Below are 21,425 nucleotides of genomic sequence, written 5' to 3' on the forward strand. Positions count from 1 at the left end.
GACACACGGCACCTGGCAGCTCTGCGTATACAGCAGGGGCTCCATAAATGCTGCACAGACACCAGGCAGAAAAGAGCCAGGTCCTCCTGTTCTCATGCGGCCCCTGAACGATTCAATGCATGGCCTCAAGCAAGACGGTTCCCCTCCTGGGCCTTGGTGTCCTCCTCTGTCCTGTCAGGAGACACACTGGGTGGCGGCTCTGCCAGCCCAGGGGTTTGTGACTCTAGAGGTCACCAGCTAAATGCCTTCTCCATCCAATAGCCTTGACCGCCTCCCCACCCACTCCCAGCTCCACGCGCAGAGGAAACACCAGGGCTCCAGCCCGTCCCTGAGGGGCTCCCATTGTCACCCCGCTTCCTGGGGGCCTGGTGTTCAGGATAGCGTCAGCCTACACCTGCAGCTTCCTCGAGGCCTGCCCCATCCTCCCACATAGAAGTTTCCAGAAGCACGCAAATGGGTTGGTAGACATCTCCACACTTAGATACCTTCTACCATATGGGAGAAATGACACAATACGGGAGCAAACAGAGGGAGGAAATGAGAGCAGACCCGGGGAGCTGGGTGATGGCTTCATGTTCTACTGTTCTGTTTGCCTTTGAATATGTTTGGTAGTTTCCATAATAAAACATTAATAACAAAAATTAAAAATGCGTTTTTCCAAGATGCCTGTGGAATGTACAGTAGAAACCCATAGAAACACTTCTTGCTCAAAGGACAAAACAAGGTGATACCTCCGGGCAAGTGTGAAATCGGAGGAGGCTTAGCAAGTGCTTTACATGCCCTGGGGTCTCACAGAGGTTTAAAGGGCTCAGGCGCCAATGTGACAGAAAACCTAAATGCTCTGTTTCTTTCCACCTTTCTGAAATCGCCCCCCATTGCCAAGTTAAGTTCCTTGCATAAGTTCAAGGGTTTAGAGCTCCTCTATATAATAAGTACACATACTTAACCACTCCACACGATCGAATGCATCCTGACTCGTTTCTCTATCTTCGTGCTGTATGCATGCTTGTCTCATACTTTCCATGAAACATGCCCACAGAATACTAAGTCCTTACTTTTGAAAGGGAAGAAAACAATCATTTGGGTCAAATAAATATTCTCATGAAGTTAGAAAAAAAGCCACCCCCAACATTCTCTCATCTCCTGCCTCCCTCTCGCTTGCTCTCTCCTCCCCTCTCCCTCCACCCGTCTCCACCTGGTGCCAACAGCATATCCAGCAGTGGGTTTGCCCACTTCCCTTAAGCTCCTCTGACCTGCACTCAGCAAGGACTCAGCAAAGACCGTTGCCGCCCCGAGAAGAATCCTGGGGCCTCAGGAGGGACGCAGGACCGGGAAGGCCCAAGAGTGGCTGGGAATGAAGGAGGCAGGTCAAGGGGAGGTCCCACCATCTTAGCACATGGAGGAATCTCTTGTCCTGTGGCACTTGCCTTGGGAGCAATTTGGGGACCAGGGTTTTCCAATGAGATCACTCCGAGGTGACTGGTGGTTCTGCTGAGCCCATGCCCGGGCGCTGCTTCCTAACCCACCATGGGGACTCAGAGGGACCTAAGGACTGCACAGGCCAGCTACTCCTTTGATAGAGGAAAGGAGGAGACACTTGTTCAAAGTCACACGGCAGAATTTGTGGGGATTGGACACAATCCCCCCCCCCCGTGTAGAACTTCACAGGGCCCCCACTGCCCACAGGACAGGGTCAGATGCCCTGGCCTTTCCAGACCTGCTCCTGCCTCCCTCTCACGGGACTCAGCAGCCTCGTACCTGTCCCTCCATCTTTACCCAGGTGGCTCGAACTCCCCGCTCATGATGGGCCCCAGGTCCTCCTCTCCAGGAAGTCCGCTTGCCCAAGTGGCAGAGCTGGCATTGAAAGTGAGCCCACACTCCTCACCGCTGCACCCCCTGCCCCAGCCAGGGAGGAGGAGAGCCGTATGGAGACCGGCTCCTGGTGCCCCAACCTTTTGCTCCTGGCATTTGCACCACTGGGCAGAGGTGGTCTGCGGGCAGGGCTGGCGGCTGAGAGTCAGGAAGAGGAAAATCTCCAGAGAAGCAGGCAGAGTGGGGATCTGCCCTTTGCCATGTCCTCCATCACTCTGGTTCCTGAAAACCTCAAAGAAAAGAAGAGTCTAGAACTGGGCTTGGGCTGGGTAGAAAGGAAGATTTTCCCCACACCCCCCTGGCTCCAACCCTGTACTTTCATAGAGCCCAGGCAGGACCACCTGAGAGAGAAGGTTGCCCTGTGCTGATGGTGGGGTGGGAGCTCTGTCCCATCCCAGGGTCCCCCTTCCCAGCCCTTCACTCTGCCCCCCCTTGCCTGTGACCCAGAAGCCTGACCCCCAGCTCTCCCCACCACCTGAGGGATGCTAGCAACATGAGAGAGCCAGAGAACGTCCTGGAAAAGAGCACGGTCTTGGGAGCCAGCCCCACTGGGTTTGAATCCTGTCTCCATCACTTACTGTCTATGTGACCGTAGGCAAAAAAAATGGAACCTCTCTCTGCCTCAGTCTTCTCATCTGGGAGACGGGGCAATAACGATCCCTACCTCAGGGTTGTTGTGCCAAGGAAACAAGTTAGGACACTTTAAGTGCTTGCAATTGTGTTGGGCACATCATTCGAACACTGGAATTGTTAGTCGTCACCGGACAGCACTGGGCTAAGTGTCATTCTCAGCTTCACTAGCTGGGTGACACGGGGCAGGCTACCTAGCACGCGACTGTCCCTCCGCTGTTAAATGGGTGCAGTCGTTGCATCGCTTCATGTACTGAACTCTGGGACCAGCACGGTGGTAATCATTGTCAGGATGAGGTGAACGACAGCAAGGTGTTTGTCTGCAAGGAGCTCACGGCCCAGCAAGGGCAGCACATGAGTACCTGGCCTCTTGCCCGGCAGCCCAGCGGCCTAGAGCCCCTGGGACAGTATGCAGGGGTCCCCAACCTGCCTGGCCACTCAGACGGCCCTGCAGGTGCAAAGGCGTAGAGGGGAGAGGACATGGCACAATGAAAGGACAAAGGCTACCCTCTTTCTGGAGTGTCTGTCCCCTTCAACCTCCTTACCTTCTCCCGTATTCCTCCAGTGGCCGGAGGTGGCAGCCCTGTGTCATTGGGGAAATAAGGAAGTGATTCATCACGTCCTGGTCATCTCCAAGGAGAAACCATTAAGGGGACATTCTTGGACAAGGAGGAGGCCAAAAAAAAGTGTTTAACCGGACCATGAATCTGGAGATCTGGGACTAGCTGCTGTGTGACCTTGGGCAAGCACCTGACCTCTCTGGACGTCAGCTTCATCTTCGGTCATGTGTGTGGCTTGAAGGGAGGCGGAGATGCTGAGCACTCCGCACTTGCCCGCTGGCCTGGGAAACCAAGCCTTGTGGTCTGGGATGGTTGTCCTGGCTCCCCACGCAGGTCACTTCCCAGATTTCTCCCTGGCCCCTGGGACTTGCGGCATGGGAATGCCAAGCCCAACCTTTTTCGAGCTGCCTTCTATCTCCCACCCGCCTTCCCCACCACTGACTGTCCTGCAGCCCAGAGCAAAGGCAAAAGGCTGGCAGAGTCCTGTTGTGACGGCCTCCCTCAGTGGCACGCAAGAACTAAAGTTTGTGGCACACTTAATATGCGCAGGAGCCATCACCTCCTCTCTGGGCACTAATAGCCCTGTGGTCTTCATCCGGTTCAACCCCTCTCTCTGCTCTTCACCCAAGGAGTCTGGTTTTTATCCCAAGAGCCACGAGGAGCTGTCACAATGCCTTTAAGAAGGGTCACTAGTAAGTCGTTCCTTTGGGTTAAGCATTGCCCTCTCCAACCTTAAAAGCCAGGTGCTCACACTAGTATCTGCCCCTGAAGTTCAAGGTGGTTGGTGTCCTCTGGGGGAGGGAAAGGTGGGGGACATGTCCAGGGAGGCTCCCAGGTCAGCCTTGCAGGCTTCTCCAGGAGACCAAGGCCCAGCGGAGGATCCAGGCCATCCCTCGGCCATGTTACTGCCCTTGCCTTGACTTCTCCACGCTGCCCTCTGTCAGCTGTGCCTCCGGCGGACAACACAGCCAGCCCTGAGTCCGAGATTTCCCCCTCCGCTACCCCCGATTTCACTCGGATGTGGAGACAGTGAAAGGCAGGAGTTAAACACGTGGGTCTTGAATTCAGGCCAATCTGGGCACAAGTTTGGTCTCTACCACTTACAGATAGGTGATCTGGGGCAACTTATTTATTCTCTCTGAACCTCAGTTTATCTGTAAAAGGGGGGGTCGTAAAACCTATCCATTAGAGTTGTTGTGAGTATAAAATAAGACAAGGACTAGAAAGTATGGCGCTCTGCGCTGGAGCAGAAAACTCTATACATGTCACTAACTGCTATTGCTTTTGTTACAATTGTCTAATAATCAATCATATCTGTAGGGACAAAGGCTCAGAGATGGGACACAAATTGCCCAGGATCATACAGCCAATTAGTGGAAGAGCTGGAACCAGAACCTGGCTTTCTCCCCATTTAATATAATATTAGCAGTAACAATAACAAAACAATAGCAGCAGCTAACGTTTACCATGTACCAGACACTGTTCTAAGTGGTTTATGCGTATTTTCTCATCTAACTAACCCTCACAACTCTCTGATATAAGTGTTACCATCATCCCCATTGTACAGATGAGAAAACCCAGGCCCAGAGAGGTTAAGTCATTTTCCCAAAGCCACAGAGCCTGTCAAGTGGTCAAGTGAGGATTTGAACCCAGAGTCCAGCATGCGCTTGCTGCACGTGTAGCCGATTCACTAAATGCATTTACCTGGTGCGTATCTGATGCAAAGACGTGCTTCTAGTGGCAGCGTTCAGGCCCCTGAATGGGGAGTCAGGCTGGCCTGGTGGGGCTCGTCAAAGCACAAAGTGATGGGAGCTGCCTCCTCACCTCCTGTCTCCTTCGTAAACGGCATGCAATAGGTACCTCGGGGGGCCCCTGTACGGGCAGAACACTGGGTTCCTGAGGTAACCGCGTTGCCTAGCACCCCAGCAGAGTATCCGTAGATGCCCGAAGGCAGCAAAGAGGAAGGAGGACCAGGGCCAGGAGCACAGGGATGCCAGCCCAGCCCATGGTTCCCGTGGGGGTTCCCCGAGGAAGCCAGGGAACCAGCTGTGGAAGACAGAGCCAGCCTCACGCTGCTCCACGGGCCTGGAATATTCTCCCTGCTCCCAGCACAGCCTGCAAATTCCTCCTCACCCAGCGCGCTCAGCCGGGGGGGGTGGTGGGGGGGTGGGGGCAGACGGCACAGCCGGGCCTGGCCCACAGCTCAGAGACACGCACACCAACTCTGTCCTCCCTGTGCCAAGGGTGGGCAGCCCACCTCTGAAGTCTGGCTCCAGACATGTTTAGAGGCTGAGGTCAGAGAAGCCGAGGAGTGATGAAACGTGCCGTGTTTTCACTGTGGTGGGTGCACACGTGTGGACATTTGTGAGAACTTGTAGAACCGTGCACTCAGACGGCTGGACATTACAGTAAGGAGATCGCACCCAAAGACACTGGACTGAAAACCATCTACATAAATACAGATGTATAAACACAAGAGTTAAAAAGGAGAAAGACCTCTGGAGCTCTGCTGCCTAACGCACAGGTGAGGCCCAGAAGAGCCCGGGCTGTCCTCAGCACCCTGGGCTCCCGGCAACTCAGGCCAGGTCAGCAGGGAGGACACCGCTCTGTGGGAGAAGCTGTCCCCTCCCTCAATGGCCTCATCCAGCCCATGCGTGCGTCCCACTGGCTCGGCCTCCCAAACACTTCCAGACCCAGTGCTGTGGTCCGGGAACATCCCTCCCTCGGGCTGCTTGGGGCTCGCCACCTCGCAGGGCCTTTTTCCCATGTGAGGTCCACGCTGGTTTATTCCCATCATATGTGAGAACAAGCTGGGTGTGTGAGCTTAGTGGGACCAAGGAAGCGGCTCAGTCTCCCAGCTGAAAACATGAACAAGGACGCTAACCTCCCGGCCCGCATCGTCCTGTTTATCCTCACAGCTACCTTGAGGTAGACACTATTGCTATTCTTGTTTTATAGAGGAGAAAAAATGATGTCCAGAGAGGTCAAGTAACTTGCCCAGGGTCACACAGCTCATAAAAAGACAGAGTTAGCATTAGAACCGGGAAGACTGGCTTCAAGGTCCATCCCTCAGCCACTACTCTCTTTTCTCCCCAAAGAGGGCAAACGGCCTCTACCTCACTCCTCATCCTTAGAGAGGGGGCTCAAGCCCTTACTGTCTTTGGGGGTCCACCACAGCCCTGGAACCTTCTGCTAAGAGCAGAGCTGGCAGGTGGGGCAGTCCCGGGGAGGGTGCGATATAGCCACCCCTGGACAGCACGATCCACTGGCCCCTCCAGCGTAAGCCCAGCTAGAAGTGCCTCATGTGGTTCTGCCTGAGCTGTGTGACTGTAGGAAGTTACTTCACCACTCTGTGCCTGTCGCGGGGACAGTTCCCACACCCCCACACGGGCTGCCTTGAGCCTCTTACAAATGAAAATGTATACAGTGCACACAGCTGCACCTGGCACTGGCAGGCTCTCCAGAAGTGTAAACCAGTGCGCCCTAACATTTCCACTACTGTGCGAAAGAGGGTAGGTACAACCAAAACCACCTGCTCTAACTGCAGCCAGAGCCCCCAACGAATGTACACTTGTCCTGCAGGCCCCAGGGACACATTCTCATAAGGAGCGGCCATTGTTTTTTATGTAGTTAAGTGTGTTTTTCAGGACCCATCAGCTCCAAGTCAAGTAGCTGTTTTCAATCTAGTTGTGGAGGGCGCAGCTCACAGTGGCCCATGTGGGAATCGAACTGGCGACCTTGTTGTTAAGAGCACCGCGCTCTAACCAACCGAGCTAACCACCGCCCAGGAGTGGCCATTGTTCTTATCTTGTCAACTTGTCCCCCTCCAAGGAGCAGGGCCTCAGAGCCTGGGGCCTGGGCCTCACCTCCTGCAGTGACCACCCAGCATCCTTCTTGGAGCCCTTCCTTGGCGCTCCGTCTATGCCTCCATTTCTTCTGCTGCTGGAGGGGAGGCTGGGAGATTTCAGACCCTGCAGGTGGGGAAGGGACGGGGCAAGGCCCGCGCCAAGGTCAGCTCCCAAGGTGGTTTCCCCCAAAGACAGGCAGGCTTGCTGCTCAATCGCGTGCATCTTACTGTGCTGACAGAGTCTGTCGTCTTGATGGTGAGTGTTGGCCTGCAGCATTTTGTTTAATGCAATTATTCAACAGCTGTCTTCCAGGTGGGTGAGGAGAGGGCTGTGTTTCTCTTGTTCATCTCTAGGGCCTGGCACACAGGTGAGGATGGGTGGGCGGGTGGATGGGTGGGCGGGTGGGTGGATGGATGAAAGCATGGGTGATGGGATTAATGATGCCGAGCAAAGGCTGGGGCTGGGGGCTTAGGGAAACCCCTTGCCTCCTCTCCACCTGCAGCTCAGACCTGTGATATCTCCTATGCTGCCCCCTACAATCAGTGGGCCAGCTCCTGAGCCCCCCAGGCAGGGAAAGAGCAGCAGACAGAACAGGATAAAGGGTGAGAGGAGGGAGCAGCTGGGGGCATGGGGTGTGGGGGGGGGACAGAGCCGACCGGAATAAAAGTCTGGGAAAGTGGAAAGAATGCGTTCAGCAGGTGGAAGAGAAAGGGAGGAGGGTGGGGAGAGGGGACAAAACAAAAGCTGGGGGCAGAGGGAAGAACTTGATCAAAGGACGGGTGAATTGGGCAGGGCTCTCCCTGCCTCCTTGGTCCTCTGATGAGCCGACATGTGGTAAGAGCTGCTTGGCTGACTCCCAGGCCCCTTTCCTCTCCATCAGCGCAGCTCAGCCTCACAACGTCCCCGTCCCCACAGGGCGGCTTTATTGTCATCCTTCTAACAACGTGGCCCCAAGATGGAACATGTCAGTGCCACTTGCCCCCACCCTGGATCCTGCTTCCCAGCCCCGGCTGGGGACCGTGGCAGGTTGTGTGGCCCTCTGTCACCTTACCGCCTGACAGGGATGTCATGAAAAGGAAATGAGAGCTTGAGTGAGAGGGTCTGGTGCCCAGGCAGGGCCACCACCATTTCCTCTCCCTTCTTCGCCCGGGATTGAGTACAAGCTGCCCACACAGTCGGGGGCAGGCAGACCTGTTTCTCCCCCGGGCCTGCCCAGGAATCGGCAGGCGGACCAGCGCTGGGCCTGTCCCCAGAGACTCTGGTCTCATTGATTGGGGTGGGGCCTGGCCACCAGGACCCTTTAAAGTCCCCGGAAGATTCTAGTGTGCAGCCAGAGTTGAGGAGCTCTGATCTAAGTATGTGTATGTGGAGTAGACAGAGACCCTGCAAGGACAGCCAAGGAACTGGCCACAGAGGGCCGTGCCTCTTGGGAAGGCAACCGGCTGGCCGGGGGCACGAGGGGGCGGTGAGGGAAAGAGGAAGATTTTCCTCTCAATACCCCTGGGCCTTGGGAATTCTGTTCCATGTGCCCATTTTACTTATTCAAAGAGTAAATTAACATGCTTATAATAACAAGCAAATGGAATTAAGTCCACTTTGACCGGCTCCCAAGATCGGCAAGAAGTCCTTTGCGGCGCCATCTCCAGTTCCTTCCCCTTCCCGTGGATTTTACAAGAACCCAAGGTTACCTGGTCCTTGGGAAATGGCTGTGGCATTGGCCTCAGGCGTGGCAGTTGCCACTACACAGCTCTTGTGGGCTGAACTGTGTCCCCCCAAAACCCATGTGTTGACATCCTAACCCTGGTACCTCAAAATGTGACTGCATTTGTAGACAGGGTCTTTGAAGAGGTAACTACAGGTAAAACGAGAACTTTAGGGTGAGGCCTAACCCAATATGACTGTCTCAGATCCCACGAGGAAAGTGAGATTCAGAAAAGGGAAGCTGAGTATGCCCCAGGCACGCAGCTAGGAAGGAGCAGAACGGCACTTCCAGCCTGCTCTGCCACAAAGCCCTTACTCTGTCCCATTACAGCACAGGGCCTCAGGGTCCTCCACTTGTCCTCTCCCCAACCCCTGCCCCCTCAACAGGTGGCTCTCCTGCCTCCCACCCCCTCCACTTTGCTCCATCCTTGACCCATCTGCAGAGGTGCTTTTCCCATAAAACCTTGCCATGTGTTTCTGCCCTGACCTTGCTCAAGAACCTACTATGGTTCCCCATCACTTCTAAGCATGAAGTCAGGAATCCCCAGCCAGGCACAGAATGCCTCTGACACATCTGGCTCCATCTGGTCTATCTTTCCTTCCTCCCCTCACTGACCCCCTCACCTCCAGGTGGGTGTATCTGCCAGCCCCTCCTCTGAGAAGCCTCTCCAACTGCACCTGCCCACCATAGCGCCTTCCCCTTCGAAACCCCACGTGGAGCACGCAAAACAATGGCTCCCCAAAGAAACCCACATTGTAATCCCTGGAACCTGTAAGTGTAGTACGTTACAAGGCAAAGAGGATTTACGGTTGCAGATAGAATTAAGGTTGCTAATCAACTGCCCTTAAAATAGGGAGATTGTCCTGGATTATATGGGTGGATCCAGTGTCATCGCAAAGCCTCGTAAAATGGAAGAGGGAGGCACAAGAGAAGGTCACCGTGATGCAACATGAGAAGGACTCGACTGCCATCCCAGGTTCCGAGGATGCAAGTGGCCAGCAGTCAAGGAATGCAGGCAGCTGGAAGAGGCGAGGACACAGATTGTCCCCAAAGGGAAGGCAGCCCTGCCAACATCTCGATGTTAGCCCAAGGATATCCTCATGAGACTTCTGCTCTACGTAATTGTAACATAAGAAGCTTGTATTCTTTAAGCCACTAAAGTCAGTTGTCATTTGTTACAGCAGCGATAGGAAACTAATACACCCACACAGAGAAAACCACACCAGCGCCCTGGGACATCTCGGGAGCCGAATGACCTCCTTAACCTTGCCTCATCCAGAAGAGAAATGTTGACCACAGTGTAAGTTCTGTGGCTTGTCTCCCCTGCAAGGGGGCACTATCATTTGTGGGAAGACAGGTTTTCTCTCCTCCAGATTAAGTATTCCACCTCCCATCTGGCAGTATTCCTTGTATCTCTGTTTTATAAGCAGGTCTTGTCTCCCCACACAGGTTGTCGGCATCCCTGGGCAGCAACTGCCTTCACTGTGGCCTTAAAAAAAAAAAATCATTCTTCTTACTGATAATAACAATAAGTACGATTATTCCAGTGGTTCTCAACCAGGGTTGAGTCTGTCCCCAAGAGACATGTGTCCATATCTGAGGACAACTGGAAGGTGCTGCTGGCATCTAGTGGGGAGAGGGCAGGGATGCTGCTTAGCTTCCCACGGTTCTCAGGACAGAACCCACAGCAGAGAGCTCACCGGCCTCAAATGTCAGTGGCGCTGAGGTGGAAAAGCCCTGGCTTATTCAGATGCTCACCACGTACTGGGTTCGTTTTAGACACTTTGTGTCATGCGCTCTTAGCCTTGCAACGACTTTCCGAGGGAGCATAAACATCCAAAGGACAAAATTCAGGCTCAGAAAGGTCAAAGAGTCTGTGTAAAATCACACAGCTGGGAAGAGGCCTTGCCAGGACTCCTCACAAGACTCCACCGTCTGCTCTCAAAGCCCGGGCGGGCCCTCCTGATTGGTCCGCCTTGTGCAGATTGTGGGGGGTCGTCGCTGGGCTCGGCCTCTGTCAGAAGCCCTTGTTGATGAAGGCCTAGGCACCCTGGTGTGTCCCATCACATCGGAGCCCACGCCCTTGCCTACGGGTGTCCTCCACTTTAAGAGCAAAAACACTGCATAGGAAAGTCTGGCATTTCAAAGGTATTTCAAAAACAAAAACAAAACACTACCCCAAAACAAACAAACAAAAAAACCCTCCATGTTCTGTGAAGTACTTCATTCAGTTAACTGGCTATTCAGTCTGGGAGTCAAGTTTTACAGGGCACCATGTGCCAAGCACCATCCAAGCCTCTGAACTCACTCTCGTGGGCCTGAGGACTCTGTGACCCCTGCCCCTGGGGAGGTGGGCAGCAGCACGGCAGGATGGTGACCTAAAGTCAGACGGCCTGAACTTGAACTTGGCCCCACTAGCCTACTAGTTGGGAGGCCTTGGGCAAGTTCGCCTCCCAGGGCCTCGGATTCCCCAGCTGTAAAATGGGGACCATCATGGGCCGTTCTCACAGGGTGGTTGTGAGCTGGAGTTGCCCAGTACCTGGCACACACGCCACAAATGTTAGTTGTCAGCACTGCGCCCTGTTAACGAGTAACAGGGACAGGCCAGTATGAATGTGGGGACCCTCCTTGCCTGTGGCCATCCCTCCTGGCTGTCTGAAGGCTGAGTCAGCTCTGTGCCCTCCCTGGTAGGCGGGATCTGGGCACTAAGCAAAGGGAGAAGAACCCCAAAGGAGCAACTCGTTTGGATCAGCGTTAAGTCCAAGAAGAGGGGCTGGAGGTGCTGACAAGCAGGTGGGGCTCAGTGTCTGGGGAATTTGGATGGTTAAACGGTGAGAATAGGGGAAAGAAGCAACCACAGTTTGCGTGGAGAGTACTGAGGAAAAGAGAAAGTGTGGGGGAGAGAGAGTTTCCAAATTTTGCTAGGGATAAGAAATAAATTTCTCCCTGACCCCAACCCTCCTGCCCACTTTGGGATTTCCTACACAGACCAAAGTTCTTCCTGGTGGCTAGACGGCTTCTGGGCATGTGTCACCAAGCCAAGACCGGACTATGGGGAACACAGTTACGTTGGGTTACATTCTCATCACCCCATTGTACAGATGAGGAAACCGAGCCTTCCAGAAGGGAAGCGCTTGCCTGCCCCCAGGTCACAGAACAAGACAAGGGCACAGCAGCAGCTCAGACATTGGCCGCCTGACTTCAATATCCCATGCTCCGAAAGGAGCGTCTGAATGTCCCTTTCATATAAGTGTTGGTCACAGGAATCAGTTTCTCTGGTGCATTCTCGATAGGATTTGGGTCACAAAGAAACAGCAGGGCTGACACACTTTGCTTAGAGGAAGAGGCACTAAGGCCTTTCCTGAGTCCAGGCCACCTCAGGAGAGTGCTTGGGGAGGCCACTCGACAAACTTTCCTAACAAACCAGAATACTGGTTCAAGAGGCACCCCCAAGCCCCAGCTCCCTCCCCAGATCTGCTGGCATTGCTCTGGCATTGTCCTCTCCCTTCCCCATCTGAACCCCTGGAATGAGCTGTCATCAGGAGAAGGTGGCCACCCCTCCCCCCCGGAACATGAGAGGGGTGGGCAGCCTGCCCAGAGCCACTGATGGGTGTCTCCTTATACACCCAACACCTGCTCATGAATTGTGCACACTGCCTCCCTTGGGCTCGCTGTCCTGCAGGCAGCCGCTCTGGGCCCAGCCTCTCTGCAATGTATGCCCCAACCTGGTTTCAAAGAAGGAATGTTCAAGTTCAAGTGTGACTGACAGACCTGAGTTCAAGTTATGTCTCTATCATGACTCGCTGTGCTACTCTGGCCAAGTTGCTCAACTTCTCTGAGCTCAGTGGGAGCCGTAACACTGTGGATGCCTTAGGGTCCTCGTGAGGACCCAGTGGCTGGGAAAGGGGCCTGTGGACTGCTCGGCCTTGCACAGGCACGGAACAAGCTCCCTTGGTTCCTGCTGCCTACACCCTGTTCTAGGCCAAGTCAGGGGGTGGGAGAGAAGCTCAGGGGACGCTTTTTTCTTCAGTGACATCTGTTTGTTTAATAGAGGGCAATGACATTCCCCAGAACACTGTCGAGGTGTAAATATTTACCCATCAAGAGCTCTAGGGGGACCCTGGTCCTGGAGTGACGTGAGGTCCTGGACAACGTCCCCCAGCTTGGAGGCTGGAGCAGAGGGAAGCCGGCGACGGGGTGAAGGGAGGTGAAGAGAGAAAGAGAATCACTCACTGAGCACCCACTGGTGGCAGCCTTTACACGGCCCCGGCCTCCCGTGTGCATCGGAGTCCTGGGGAAGGACGTACTACTCTTGCATTTAACAGATGAGGAAACTGAGGCCCAGAAAGGGGAGCCTGGGCCGGATGGGCCTGAGGCTGCCTGACCTTCAACCCTTCCTGAAGCCTCCCAGCCAGGGCAGTGAGGGCAGGTGTTTCTGGGAGGTGGGGGTAGGTTAGGCTAGGGCAGGGCTGAGGAGAAAAGAGCAGGGGGAGGAGAGGGCAGGGAGCACAGCCCTTCTCTCCACGGAGTCCCCCAGACACCCCATCCTGAATGTCTGCCTGTCTGGGTCCATCTCGGGCTCTGCCCTGCCCCCAAGGACCCCACGTCTCCCTCCTGCTCTCCGTCGCTGTCTCTGTTACTCTGACTCCCTCGGGCTGTCACTCTCCTTCTCCATCTTTTGTGTCCATCGCTGCGTCTCTGTCTCTATCTCTGTCCCTTAGTCCCTCTCCTATCTCATGGGAGAGCATTAAGACATAGCAGAGGTGACTGAGTTCGGGTCCCAGGCCCTGTGAGACCCCGTTTCTGTGGCTGGAGCCCCGGGAGGCTGTGTCTGCAGGGAGGCTGGGCTGTGACCCCACATTGTGTCTGGGGACAACGAGGCAGGCAGCCAGAGGCCTTTAGAGAAAGGAGCAGGAGGCCAGAAAGGACCCAGAGCCAGGGCCAGCCTAGCGCCTTCCCCAAGGAGAAGGGAGCCGTCCCCCCCCCTCATTTCGGCCTCTGATCCAGACTAGGAGATGCACAGTTCAAATCTCAGCCCTCAGTTTCCCCACGAGCAACCCTCGTCACTTCTCCCAGCCTCAGTTGCCTCCCTCTCAGGGCTGGTGAAGGCGCTCAGGGAGATGAAACAAAGGAAGCCACTGGCAGGACGTCACGTCACATGCAACGCAGTGAGGACACGTGTGGTCCCACCCCCTCTCTCAGAGCCAGACTCAAAGAGCACATAAATATTTGCTGAATGGGAAGGAATTCCACAACTGACGGAACTATTTGAAAACATTCTACTTGCACAAGAGTTGGCCATGCCGGCACCACAGCCCGGAGGGTGGGTGAAGGTTGGTACTGAACACAAACACACACGTAGGGCCAATCACAAACTGCAAAGTCGATTAAGAGCTGGGCTTCTACTCCTGGATGCTTCTTTCTCACTCCACACACAATTCAGAACGTTAAGAGCAATGGACCGTCGGTGCTGAAGCTCCGCCTGTGCCATGCATTTCCAAGCGGCATTTCACCAAACCCCACACCCCAGAGGCAGGTGGATTCTTCGTCTCACTCACCACGGAGGCCCCCGCAGCAGCCCTCCACCCACACACCCCACACACGCACGGGGCATGCTCAGGCCCTGGCACACTCTAGGCAGAAAGTGGAAGATGAGTGAGACAGAGCTCCCCTCCCCTGGAGATGGACAGTAATGCAGAGAGTGACACCAGTGGGGAAGGATGGTGGGATCTGGGCTAGTGTGTGAGGCGGGGGGGTGGGGGTGGGGGGGTGGGGGGGCTTAGAGGGAACCTGATCCAGGTAGGGGGCTGGGCAGGTGCAAAGGTTTGGAGGACCGAGCTGAGGGAGGATGGGGGCCAGGGGAAAGGGCAGAGTCACTGGGATCGCTCTGGCTAAGGGGACAGCGGTGGAGCAGGGCAGGGTTCAATGCACAGCCCACGGCAATGCGTGAGGCTGCCGCCAGGATCAACCCTGATCTGAGTCCAAGGGTTTTTACACGAAGGTTAGGGGACAGGACTGAAGCAGGAGGGAGGACAGAGGGCAGAAGCCAGGGGCTGACACTGCCCAGGGCGGATGGTGCCTCGTCCCATCTGAGCCACCCCACCAGGGTTTCCCTAGAGGACGAGGTGCTGAAAGAGTAGCCCTTGGGGGCTCAGACAGTCCCCCAGAAAGCCAAAGGGCCTGATTCCCTCTAAGTGGCCTGTATGTGCCTCAATGGCAGCCCTTCTCCTTCCCACCCGCAGGCCTCGGTTTCTCCCACTCAGCATCTGCTGCTGGCGAAGCCAGGTCTTGGCAGCACTTGCATCGGTGCCCAGAGCCCTCACCTGCTGCTGCAGGGGACAAAGGACAGACCGGCTAACTGAGGGGAGGGGGCCAGTGAGGCGAGGACGGAGAGCACAAGTGACATGGAGATGAAGGAGGACACAAAAGCCAGCCCTAGAGGCTGAGTCCACGTGGAGGCTGCGCTGCAGGAAGCAGTATTGATCTGCCTCAAACAATGGGCCCCTGGCGCTGGCTGGGGCTGCCTCCCCCTCCCTCCCCACCGATGTGCACTTGAGTTCTGCGTTGGCAGAACTGCCTGGCAAGGGGACCGAGTCTATTTGACTTGCTAAGGCTAATCTCCCCACACTGAGACCCACCAAGTTTGACTTCAATATTCCGGTTGCTGTGGCAACCTCCACTGGTTCTACCCTGTCATTCTCTCTAGCAAACCGCAGCAGGAACTTCTTACTTCATTTGGAAACTTGTGGTTGCCAAGGCAACCCTCTTACAGCACCCTGAGGATGCAGGTGGGCTGCAGGTGAGGATGGGGACGGCATGGTGGGCAGAGGAGGGGCCCAGGGCAATGGTGGGTGGTGAGGTGAAGATGGTTGGGGTAGAACAAGGGGGCAGGGAGGGCTTCTGGAAAGAGGACAATGGGCCTCCACAAACGCACGCGTTCACTCAGCCCTTCCTTTGTAAGTCATTCATTCACTCACCTGCACACTCGGCCCCTCTAGCACCTGTTGTGTGTTTCTGGCTCTTCTGTTCCCTGCAGGCTAGTTGGACACAGGACTGCCCAGTGCCCTCCACAGGTGTGTAGCCCACCTGGAAAAGCGCACACAGAAGGAGAGCTGGCTTTGGAGTCAGACAGCCCTGGGTTTTCATTAGACTCCTGTCTCTCCTCATTTATAAGTGCAACCTAGAATAGAAGCTGCTTCTGAAACACTGTGAGCAGCAAACAACACGAGTCCCCAAAAACCAATTGAGACAGGTCTTCCCCATTTGAGGAGCATTCAGGCAGCAGCGATGGCTTCAGGTTGGTTCTCCAGTGGCAGGGAAAGGGCTGAGCCCAGGTGAGGGGCTAGGGGGTGGCAATGTGGAAACAGGGCCTGGGCCAAGATGGAGGGCAAGGTCGGGATGTCCTCACCCACTGGAGAGAGAGAGACACAGGGCCCAAGTGAGGGAGAGACGGGAAGGAGAGAGAAGTGTGTGACATTCTAGGAGGGCCTCCCTGCCAGGGATTTCTAGGCACTGTCTCATTTTATCCCAACAACCTATGAGACAGGTCTCTTTCCCCCTGTTTTGCAGATTAGGAAACTGAGGCTCAGAGGTGGAATAAAGTTACCTAGAAAGTAAGCACATTGAACCAGAATTCAACCATGGGCTGCATTCCTTCCAAAATCCCTCATGTAATTCTCCATCAGTTCTAGGAGGCGGATTCCATTATCCCCATTCCGCTGACATGGAAAACAAAGCTAAGCAAGGTTAGGCAGCTCCCCTGAGGTCACATGGCTCCTACGGGTGGGAGGGTCTGTGCTCCTTCCCAGCCCCTGCTCAGCCCAAATGCCCAGACCCGGAACCAGAGTTTGCCCTTTCCAGTGCAGAAGTCACCACTGGAGGAGGGAAGGGGGGGACTGATACAGACCCGTCATTTCTGCTCTGCCCTCAACCTCCAACAGCCTGGCTTCGTGGGGACCTGGGCCTGGCCATGGGTCAAGGTGTGGGATGGGGTGAGAGTCTTGGATGGAGGCCACTAAGCTCCTACGGCCACACGGAGGGCGACACCCGGCTGGGAGGTCAGGCAGGACGGCCCCATTTCTTGCTCCTTCACTTAACTGTCAATTCCCGATGTCCAGGCAGCACTGAACAGACCAGAAGCCCCTTAGAAGTGTGAGGACTGTAGGTGGCAGAGCAGGGGAAGGAAGGAGGTGACCCTGGGAGGTGGGTAGTTGTGTCTCTCCTTCCAGAAGAGAAACCACAGTTTGGAAACGTCATGTGACACATCCAGGCTCAGCGACCACACCATGTGCAGGTCTGAGACTCAGCCCAGGTTTGTAAATCCATATCCAGGGGCCCGAGGGGCCACTTCTGTCTCCTCGTCTCCCTCACTCAGCCGGGCAGCTCCTGGCTGCAGGCCTTCAACTGCACGTCCTGCCAGCGGCCCTCGTCCTCCTCAAGCCGTCAGGCCTCATCCTCCCCAGGAATTTGGCCCCTGCTCTCCTTCCCTCCCAGAACATTCTTCCTGCAGATGGCTGCTCACACTCCACCGGCACTTCGCTTAAACGTCCCCTCCTCACAGAGGCTTCCTCTGATTAACTTATCTGAAACAGCCACCCCTTCGCTTAAAATAATCGGCAGGGGGTCAGGGGGTGCCAGACAAATGAGACAAGTCAGCCATGCTGGGGGCTGGGTACCTAGGGGTGCATTGCTCCATTCTCTCTAGCTTTCCATGTTTGAAATGTTCCATAATAAAAGCTTTTAAAATAATCATCGAAATTGACACTCTTTCCACCGCTCTCAATCCCATTTCCCCACCTTATTTTCCTCCATAGTATTTAACTCCACCTGATGTCGTATTTGTGTCTATTTGACTGTTGGCAGGTGGCCCCGTGTGAGCAGGGGCTTTGTCTTATTCACATCTGTAACCAGGGTCTGCCTCAGTGCCGGGCGCATAGTTAGTGCTGAATAATGTCTGCCGAGTCCACGGAAGAATCAAATGCACCAGTGGAGGTGAGTGGGTCCTAAAGAACAGCAGTGCCGTGGTTCGTGGTGTGGGGACCTGGTCCTGTTATAATCATAAGTGTGACATTGAGAGAATTGACAAACATGCTTCACTTAACCATTCAACAAATGTTTAAGGACCCCCTTCTTGCCAAGTCCTATGCCCGCACTGAATGTGCACAGCTAAGTCTCCGACAGCCTTGAGGCGTGCCAGGGGCGGTGGGAACCCTCAGAAGGGCCCCTCACCCAGGCGTCACGGAGGGCTTCCTGCAGGAAGTGCTCTCTGAGTTTAATCTTAGGATGAGTCGCATTTATAAAGCCAGAGGAGGGGAAGGGTGTTCCAGGCAGAAGACAGGTGTCGTCAGAGGCCTGGGCACGGAGGGGACTGTGGGACTTCCGGGTGGCTGTGGCAGGAGGGCGGCGCCTGGAGGCCACGGTGGGAGTTTCAGCGGTGACCTGGGACTCAGGATGGCCAGGGAAGCCGACAGACGTGAAAGGGGTCAGTACAAAGCAAAGGCTGGTTGAGCCACCTGGAGGCCAGGCTCTCCAGACCGCTTGCCCGGTAAATCCTTACCACCGCCAGACGAGGCAGGGACTTTGATCGTGCACATTTCTGAGAAGAGGAAAGGAGGCAGAGGGCAGAGAGAGAGTCAGTCACCTTCCCAGGCCACGTAGCAAATGAGCGCCGGCTTCCAACCCAGGCAGTCTGGCCCTGGAGGCCTCACACTGACCCCTCCACACACCTGTCTCACGTTTCAGAGCAAACATCACTGGGACCCAGAGACACCCAAGGCACTGAGAGCAGCTGAGACATTCTCCCCAGCACCTGTGGGAGGAAGAGATGGTTCACCACGGGGGGCAAACCAGGGAAAGAGCCTGGTTGCTTTTGGTGGTTTAATTCAACCTGCTGGGGCCTGCCCCTGGGTTGTTTACTGAGCACAAATGCCAGACCCCAGAGGCCGCCTTCCCCGAATTGCCTGGGGAGAGGCAGAGAGGCTAGGGGCCTCACCAGACCACAGCTGCCCTTTCACTCGTGTGCTTTTCCTGGCCCACCCCACCCCCTAAGGCCCCGTGTGGACGGTTCATCCAAAAAAGTTACAACCATGTGTAGACCACCCATTCCCTTCTCCCAGGATTAGAGACAAAGCAGAGAGAAACCCTTAGTGGCAGAATCTCAGGCATCCGTGAGGCCTGGGAGGCAAACCGAGGAGGAAAAGGGGGTCTGCGTAGGCAGGAAAAAACTCATCTGGGATCCAATATATGGTGATGGAAAGAGAACTGACTCTGGGTGGTGAACACCCAGTGCGATATACAGATGATGTATTACAGAACTGTACACCTGAAATCTATGTAACTTTACTAACCATTTCACCCCAATAAACTTTAATTACAAAAAAAAACAACTCACCTGGGTTGGGAACCCCCAAACCAACGCAGAGGAGGCGTGGAAAGCAACACTTCCATCTGTTCTGCTCTTTGCAGTTTACAAAGCACTTTCCCACACAGCTCCGCATTCGACCCCCACGGCGACCACACAAGAGGATGCCATCTTCCCACCCACAGGTGAGAAGACTGAGGCTTGGTGACGTTCCTGAGCATGCACAGCCTTGAAAGACCAGAGCTAGGGTTGCAGCCCCGGGCTCACTGCCTCCACCCCCACCCCGACCCCAGCCTGTCCTGCATTCGCCCACCAGGGCTTTGCTCCTTTTGCTGCAGACGTTGCGCCCAGTTAAGTTCAGATCAGCCCACCAAAGGAGAGCACGATGGCCTCGTCCCTCAGCTTCCAGTGTGGTCTTGGTTTTATTTGTTCCAGTGACCCGGCACAAAGAAGCCACTGTGGAGGTGTTTCCTGATTGGATACAGATGAATCAGGCTGTCAATACTAGGTGCAAGCCTACTGTGCGCCAGGCACGGGGTGAGGGTAAACCAGACACACCGTCATTCTTTCACCAACAGACGGGGCTCTCTCCTGCCTCGTCTGTCTCAGCCAGCTGAAGGGAAGGCCAGCACCGAGACACACAAAGCCAGGAGTCGGGGACCAAACAGGAAAACAATAGCTTTCTCAGGGCCTACCCCAGCTGACTTCCACTTCCATTTCATTGGCCAGAGGTGGGTCACATGGTCGCCTGAGCTGCAAAGGAGTCTGGGAGGTGGGTGTGTTCACTGGGCTACCCCAAACATACTTGGTTCTTTGGGAAGAAAGAGGGACATGGACATGGGTGGGCACCGTGGTCGTGTCTGCCTCGTTTGTGATGATGAAGGAGACCATGAGCTCTATTATTACTGTCATTATCATTAGGGCTATTCCCGGCCTATTCCCAGCACAGCCCCCAGCCCCAGGCCAAGAAGCCACTTTCCCCGACCCCAGCCCGCCACACAGACACACACACACACCCCACAGGAGGGCTCCCTGAGTGCCCCCTGCAGGCACGCAAGGCACAGGTCACAGGGCTCTCTGCCAGGCTCGGAACCACTAGAGCCCAGGGCCCCAGGATGGGTCCAGACAGGGTTCCCAGCCTTCCCCTCCACCAGCCACTGCCAACAAGGACAGATGTTTTGAGAGCAGCTGGCTGAGAGGTGACACATCGTGACAGAGGAATTCTCACTCGAGCCAGGCGGACTCTGGTGGATGCCCTTTGCTCTCTCTCTGCCTCTCCCTCTCACCACCTGGCAGCCTTCACTCCCCAGCCTCATGCCCCCCTCTCACCCACAAACCCCTCCCCAACCTCCTCTCTCTCTCTGTCTCTGTCTCTGTCTCTCTGTCTGTCTCTCTGTCTCTGTCTCTCTCTCTGTCTCTGTCTCTCTGTCTGTCTCTCTGTCTCTGTCTCTCTCTCTGTCTCTCTGTCTCTCTCTCTGTCCCTCTGTCTCTGTCTGTCTCTCTGTCTCTCTCTGTCTCTCTGTCTCTCTCTCCCCCCTGCCTCTCAGTTCTATCAAATCCAGCCAGGATTCCCTGAGTCCCCAGCAAGGATGAAAGCTCTGATGCTCACACAGATTGAGCCTTTCCTGTCTGCCGGCACCAGGCTTCCTCTGTTGCACCATCTTATTTCATCATCAGAGCAAGTCTAGGAGGTGTCACTATCCCTGACCCGTTTACAGGTGCAGAAACTGAGGTGTGGAGAGGTAAGGACCTGGCCCAAGATCGCAGACCTAGTCACGGCAGAGCAGGATTCAAAGCCGGGTGTTCTGGCTCCTTCACCTCTTCTCCCATGGGCACGTCACTCTCCCCAAGGGCTCGAGGAACAAGGGCCTGAAAAAGGAGCAGCAGCTGCTCTCGAGCTCACTGTCCAGTGGGAAGCAGCAAGGACTCACTGCCTGGATGGAAATGGGCACCCCCTCTGGCCATCACTAGGTTGGCAGCTGCAGGATTGCAAGGGAGAAGCCATTAACCGGAAGAAGAAGGTGGCATCCTGCATTGGAACAGGTGGGCAGGAGAGGGCAGCCCGAGGGTGTGACAGGGTCCAGGCAGGGCAAAGGGCACGGCCCTTCGGGTAAGCACTTCCTTAAACCTATACCCCAGGTCCCCGCTCACCACCATGGAGGCGTGAGGGAGTTCAGGGAGGATGACTTGTGAAGGTGTGGGGAAGGCCACGGGGGACGAGGGCCAGGAGAGCAAAAGCCATTCCTCGGCTGGCCAGATGAGGGTGCAGGGGCCGCTTCCGGAATCCCAACCACGGCAGCCCCACCGAAGGGAGCCAAAAGGCACACCCACCCTCGGTGCCCTCCCACCATGTGTCTCCAGTGAGCCCTGCCTCACACTGGCCAAACCCGGCAGGAAAACAAAGGGCAGGAAGCCTGTTGTGGTGTCTGTGGTGGGTGGAATGACGCTCCCCG

Source organism: Rhinolophus sinicus, chromosome 1 (genome assembly GCF_057876585.1).
Source record: "Rhinolophus sinicus isolate RSI-liver-muscle chromosome 1, RSI-T2T, whole genome shotgun sequence".
Taxonomy (NCBI): Eukaryota; Metazoa; Chordata; class Mammalia; order Chiroptera; family Rhinolophidae; genus Rhinolophus; species Rhinolophus sinicus.